A 7,714-nucleotide genomic window follows, 5' to 3' on the forward strand; every position below is an offset into this window, starting at 1 on the left:
TTTAAAAAAATTGTTCAGAATTTCTCTAATCATAGAATAAATTCAATAGATGATGCCTGTTTGTTTGGGAGGGGAAAGAATATAAATTAAAGATGCTTTCTACCTTCTTCTGGGAATTGGAGAATATGGTTTGCTAGTTCTTTGCATCCAGAACCTGTTGGGGGGGAAATGAAGCAGTTTTTATAAACCATTACAGGAAATTATGAATTACTCTCCAACAAGGTCATTTAAAAACCTGCACAATCTAAATTAGTAGTTGTTATTCTTTTAAGACTACCTCTCCATTTTTCTTTGTGATAGAATGATAAATTTGAAGCATGTGTAAAACGTTGACGGAGTTCTTTGATTTGGAATATACCATATGGAGGGATACCCCAAAACTAATCAAGTGGCCATCTTCTGTTATGGAAGATACTATATAGTACTATGTTATAGGTTCAATTGCATATCTAGATAATGCTGAAGGGTGGTTTTTGAGAGATGTGATGGGGTCTCAAATGCTTATCTGAGCAACAATTTCATTTTTATAGGACCAATTCTGTGATAAAATAAATACTATATATCCAAATAGCTAAAAATAATGGTTCAGATTCAATCTCCATTACCTTTGAATAAAAGAACCAGAGAACAGGTTTCAGTTAGAACAGATGTGACAGTCCTGAGGACTAATGGGCTGATTTAGTTCAAGGAAAGTCCTATTTATTTTGTTTATATAATAGCTACCTGAATGAATTAGTCACTGAATAAATATATAACATCACAGTCTCCTGATTTTTCTCATAAACCAGTGAGAAAAAGCCTTATGTCATAGTGGAGCAAATGCTAGGGACCCACCTTTACTCATTAGTTTAATTTTGATTTTATTTTATTTTTTGCATTCCTAATAGCATCCTATCTCTTCTCTCACTGCTATTTGCTGCACCACTGCTTCCAACTGTGTATTTTCCTGGCAAATTGCCCAGAACCTCTTCCAAACTAGCCCAGTTCTATTTGACAGAAACTTCACTTCCCAGTGAGCAAGAATTCTTCATTGGTACCCTATCACTTGCAATTTCTAGCTACCCAAAAGATGTTTTCTGAAGACAAAAATGAGATGACTTTACACACCTTGATTCCTCTTCCAGATGTCTTCAGCACTCTGAAATACTATCCTGTCTCTGGAAATTGGCAAGCAGGGACTTCTGGGCTGAAAAGCACGCCTGCTAAGATCTTATTCCCTCCTCTGTTCATTTGGCTTCAAAACAATTTCATGGCAATGGAGTAATTGCTTAGCTCTGATGTCCTTCTAGGTATTAAAAGGCTCAGAGTTCTTCTGGATTGGAGTGGCATATGAGGTCCAGTAAATAATTAGCCTTTATAATGCCATGACGCCATTTAAATATCCTGTAACATAAACTTTGACTTTGACTAAGTCCAAACGTCACCTAAACCAAAACATTGCTTCCTTTATATCAGTATATTGTATGACTAAACCTAGACAATTGTGGTTTATTAAAAAAAACTGATTAAATAAATCATGATTAAGGCAATCTACATTTGTTATTTAGTTTCCTCTCTCTTTCTCTCTCCCTCCCTTGCTTTCTTTCTGTCCCTCCCCCTCTCTCCAGTGATATCTTCTTCCAATTATCTGATGTGGCAATAAATGCTTCTCAAAGAAAAGAAGTTCAAGATATAGACCATGACAACTAAGCGGCTGAAAAACTGACCTCCTAGTTCACTGAACACATCATGATGCATGTTAAAGTATCACCTCTACCTCTTTATTCTGATCAACATTCTGATCTACAGTTTTGGGGACAGATAACTTCTGAATAATCACTCTTGCAGTGCTTGAGTTATACAAATATCTCAGCAAATTCAAGTTACATCAACATGGCAGTTGGGTCTCATATAAGTGATCAACATATATGTATAAGATCATAATATTGGAGCTCCTAACCTAGAAAATACAATGGTTGTTCCAGATAGTATTATTAGTATTTTATAGCATTAATATATAGTATTCTAACCTTATATCATATAGAGTATTTTACAGGGCTTTTTTTCTAAAAAAAAAGGTGCCGGAACCCTCATCTTGTTAATCTTTTATTTATATAATTTTATTTATATATTTATTTATATAATTAAACAATTATATATTCAATTCTTAACATACATTTAATTTATTGTATTTAAGGCAAATGTTCATAGAAAATTCCAAACATTTGTCCAATTCTCATCTGGCAAATCTTCTTGACTCCTTTCCTTGCTCTTAGTATCTATGGCCGAATATCGTCCTCTGAGTAACCGCAGATCAACGTACTTTGAAAGATCGAAAAGTCTCAGAGGTGGTCCAACATGTTTGATGAACAAAAGTGCTGAAATTGTCTTAGTCTTTAACGAAGCTCTTGTTGGGGTGGCAATTAGATTCATCTGTGAAAACCCACGTTCACATTCACTTGAAGAAATAGGAATGGTATTCAGAGTCCATATCAAATGCAACAGTTTTTCTGGATATGTCTTTTCGAGAATGTATTCATGGAATCCACGAATCATTTCTCTTTCATTTAGTTGCAGTCTGATTAATAAGTTTCTAATTTCCACTTCTCCAAATGTCAGTTGAGTATTAACATCTTCAGGCCAATGTTTTTGATCAAGTACGTGAGACCAATATGCCAACTCATCATCTTTGCTATCAAGTAATCTTTTTTCAATTGACACTTTCAATTTTGTATAAAATATACTTGGGTCAATGGGAGGATCCTTTTTTGAATCTCTTTTGTGAAGTAAAACTCCACGAAAGCGAAGATCACTTACAGCAGCAACAGCACATTTATAATAGGACCCAAAGTTCTGTCTTCTTTCTTCAAAAATTTGTACCAGTATTTTTATTTTCTTATTTGCCTTATACAAGTCGATGTTGCGGTCCTGTAGATCCAAACTTAAATCTGACAATTCTTGGAGAGCGTCACACATCAATCCTAGGTCCAATAAAAATTCTGTAGATGTTACAAGCCATCATAAGTGCATTTATCATTTTTATCTCTTGTAGGATCATGCATTGCTTGTTCAAAATGATACACAAGGGATTCAAAATTATTCCATACAGCCAAAACTGTACGCAAACTAGATGACACCCATCGGGTACTTAAAATTCTTCCAATTTTCAGCAGCTCAGTCCCCAGTAATTCTGCACATGAATGCAACTCTCTGCTATTCTTTGGTGAAGCATGATATATGACATACAGTTTATCAATAAATGATTGGAATCTATTTATTCCTGAAGTTTCCTTGGCAGCATCACCTACTGATAATTCTAGTCTGTGATTAGCACAATGCCAAACTATAATAGAAGGAAAACGTTCTGACAGCAATTTTTTCACTCCACTTTTACATCCCATCATCACACCGGTGCCATCGCATGCCAGAGAAATCAAATATTTTTTCAAATAATCTTCTATCATCCCATAAGAGTAAAGACATTGGAGTAAGGAATCAAATATTCCTTCCGCTGTTACTTTTTCAAGTTCTACCAAGTCCAAAAACAAATTTACTGGTGAATTCATTCCCATACCTTCGATACAGCATTGAACACATACTATGAGGGTAGTTTTTTTTTCTTATTGTGGTTGATTCATCAATTATCAATGAAATTTTATTATTGGATCAAACAATTTCTTTAACCACAGTTTTCCTCATTTCTTCACTTATATGATTAACACTATATAATCTTAAAGGGCTTGCCATTGTGATAGAAGATTGCTACCACTGCTCCATGGTTTGGCTAACTTAAATATGCATAGCATAATTAGATTTATTATTGCTGCTACAGCTATGGATTACGGATTCCCATTTCCCATGGATTGTCTTCTGTCCATGGGAGGGAAGCATGGTAGATTCTAAATGTCATAATTTTAGTTATTCCTTTCTGGCAGGGTATATATGAGAACAAGCTGCAAAGGTCTTTAAAAACATGTTTCTCACATATTTATATTTTTGAATTATAAATATTAAATCTTTTTTTTCTTTCCAATGATCCAAACTAATGCTTTAGAAATATAATTTCCAGTTTTAGCTACAGTAAACAAGCAAATTACACTAAAGCTAAATTTAACGTTACTTGTTAAAGATATTTACTATATTTCAGAATTAGTATTCTTTCAGTCACAATATTATTCCTATTCAATTTGGCTGATTTTAAAATGTGATGTAAAATCATAAGCACATACAAAGAAAACAGCAGAAACAGCTGCAAATTAACTCAACAGTTCTATGCTTAGCAACATTTCCATTTAATCAAAGTCCTTGCTCTTTCCAAATCTATTTCAGGGTTTACTTTCTATATAAACAAACAATGGGAAATGAGTTTCTGGGCTGGTTCAAATTTTTTACACATTCCAAAAATTTCAGGTAATGTATCTGTTCCATATAAATATAAAAGCATGATAGGCTCTGTATTTGTCCAATGGCCAATTATCTCAGTGTACAGAAAAGTGGATAACTACAAACAGAAGTTGCAAGACCTCTCCTTGACTTCAGAGTCATCCTGGTGAGATAGTCAGCATATAAATTTAATAACTTTTTTTTTCAAATGCCCCTATCAGGAATTGAATTTGAATGAAGTTTCAGAAAAGCAAATATTCTGTGCTGGTGGTACTAAGCTCCCAAAGATCTAGCATGGGATAAATGAATTCTTCCTAATAAAAATAACTTCCTGCCTTTTTCTAATCATCATTTCTTCCCTACAGCAATTTGAAAAGTAAAACAAAGTGAAACAAACCACTACTCCCTCCATGCAGGGAAAATTTCCTTGAGTCATACTTGGATATCCTATTTGCAAATAATATCTTACTTACCTAGTTGTGAGGGTGTAGTTGGGGAGCAGAGAGGAGTGCAAAATTCCTGTCTTCGCTACAAATTGCCTGTGCAAAATTTGCCTGCCGGGTCTTTTGGCAAGCTCAGCAGCAATTCCTATTGGCTTCCAAAAGCCAATAGCATAGCTGACTCAGGAATTCTGGGAGTTGAAGTCCATGAGTCATAAAAGAGCAAAGCCTGCAATAGGCTTAAGCCAATAGCAGCACAGCTTGTGCAAAGGCTTTTTTTTTTTGCAAAAAAAAAGGTGCCGGAACGCCATTCTGAGCGTTCTATGAGAAAAAAAGCCCTGGTATTTTATATTACTATATTACTGGCTTAATGGTGAGAGGGATCTTGGAGTCCTAGTAGACAAACCCTTAAATATGAGCCAGCAGGGTGCAGCTGCCACCAAAAAAGCCAAAGTAATCCTAGGCTGCATTAACAAAAGCATAGAATCAAGATCACGTGAAGTAAAACCTCAAAGGTCCCTTCCAATTCTGTTATTCTGACTACCTGTATATACTATATGTCCTGTATATGTATGTGTATATGTATGTGACTTTTTCCCCATTGCCGGCAATGGGGAGGGCACAGTTTTGTGATGCATCCGGCCGGCAGGCCGGCAGTTTAACATGCCTGTTTTAGAGACTAAGTGCCCAAATGGCAACCCCAAACCCACTTATCTATCACTGGGTGCCGGGTGGGCTTGGCCCGTTTGGTGGGCGTAGCCCGCCAGGTGAGCGTGCCTATGATGGAAATGGCAGACTGGGTAGATGTGGCCAGGGCTGCCATGGCCACCTCAATATTCCTCTGGTGGGTGGGGCAGTGAGCAGGAAGGTATCTTGCTCAGTCGGTGGGGGGAATAGGGGGAGACTCCTGAGCCCTGCAGCTCTTCCGAGGGGGGGAGCAGGGTCTGTGCTGGGATCGGGGCTCCTACCTTCTGCTGCCCACCTGTGCTCTTCTGCCAAAGATGCCATGGCTCTGCTTGCCTGGCAGGGCAGGGGCACACTCGTGCACAGGGACGCGCATAGGGTTGCTGCCTCGCTTTCCGTGCCATGCTGGGACTGGGCTGGACTGGACATGGAGCATCCTCATGGCTTCTTCCCCCATGGACATCGGAAGCGCCCACCCCACCTACTGCTCATCCTGGGGCAGTGGCTGCCATCCCACGCTCCTCAGCCCATCACTGGCCAGCCAGGCATGCCGGGATGCCTCCCTTCAAGCTCTCTCAGCCTGTCCCCCCCTCCAAGCTGGGGTTGGTCAGATTCCCCCCATGGTCAGCCCTGTGCCCGTCCCCGGCCAGCCCTCCTCCTCCATCCTTATGCTCCTTCTACGGGTGGACTGCGGCTTACCGAGCTGGGCATGCCACTCCCTGCACGCGTTCTCAGGTGGAGGAGCCAGGCAGCCACAGTTCTTGCTCCCCTCCGGCCTCCATCTGCCAAGGCCCGAGCTCGGCATGCCCGGCTGGCTGGCGATGGGCTGGGTAGCATAATAATACAACTTCCATTTCCTACTCTCTATTCCGTTTTTCTAGCCATTTGTAAAAAGTATCCCATGTTTGAAAGTATTCTGTATCTTCTTTCCCTTTCATTTTCAATGTCAGCATGTCCATTTCTGCACAGTCCAGAATTTTCTTATTTATATCTACTTCAGCTGGTATTTGTTCATTTTTCCAATACTGTGCAAATATAATTCTCACTGCTGTTAGTATATGTAATATTAAATATACACATTCTTTATCATAGTTTTCTGTGATTATACCTAAAATAGTTCCGACTTAAAATCTACATGCTTTCTTAACATTTTTCTCTAACCACATTTGTATTTTTGACCAGAATTTTTTTGGTTTAGGGCATGTCCACCAAAGGTGGTATTACGTGCCTGGCTTTTGCCTACATTTCAAACAATTACTAGACATGTTTTTAAACATTTTTGCTAAACTTGCAGGTGGTAAATGCTATCTATAAAACATTTTATATAAATTTTCTTTATAGGCAGCTACCCTTGTTATTTTATAGTTACTTTCCCAAAGTTTTGCCATTTTTTTAACTCTACATTGTGCCCAAAGTTTTTTGCCCAAATTATTATTGTTTCTTTCACGTTCATCTTCCATCTTTAAGCTTAACAGAAAGTTACAATATACAGTTTTGTAATCAATTTTTCGTCTGATGACAACAGTATCTGGTCAAACACTGTCTGGTCTTTATAAAAACCATATGTTTTGGCATTTTTCTCCTAACTCATTTGCATTTGCAGGTGTGTCCACCAGGATAGCTCAATGCCCTATTCTTCCAGTTCTTGTTTAGTTTGTAGTTTCTCTTCAGTATTCAAAATGTCTCTATAAGTCAGAGGTTTCTCATAGTTAATTAAATTTGGGTGCACAAACGCTCCCATTGTCGAGATCCATCCTGGTATTTTCATATAAATTTTCATTTTTATCTTTTCCCATGTTAGAAGCAAAGCATTTCTTACATAGTGATTTTGAAAGCATTTATGGATTTTGTTCTTCCCATACCAGAGAAAGGCATGCCATCCAAGTTGTAAGTCATATCCTTCTAAGTATAGTAATCTTTTGGGTCTAAGGGATATCCATTCTTTTAACAATGTTAATGCAGTTGCTTGATAGTATAGAGCCCAGTCTGGTACCCAAGTCCTCCATTTTCTTTCATTTCTTGTAACATTCTCAGTCTAATTCTGGCTTTATTCTCTTGCCAGATAAATTGCAAAATCGATGCATTTAACTCATCAAAAAAAATTCTCTATTTTTATAGGTATTGTTTGGAATAAAAAAGTAGTTTTGGTAAAATGTTCATTTTTACCATTATTAATTTTCCTAATATTGATACTTGTAAGTTTTTCCATTTTTCCAGGTCTAGTTTTA

The sequence above is a fragment of the Vipera berus genome, assembly GCF_964194415.1.
Source record: "Vipera berus genome assembly, chromosome: 2".
In the NCBI taxonomy this organism is placed as follows: Eukaryota; Metazoa; Chordata; class Lepidosauria; order Squamata; family Viperidae; genus Vipera; species Vipera berus.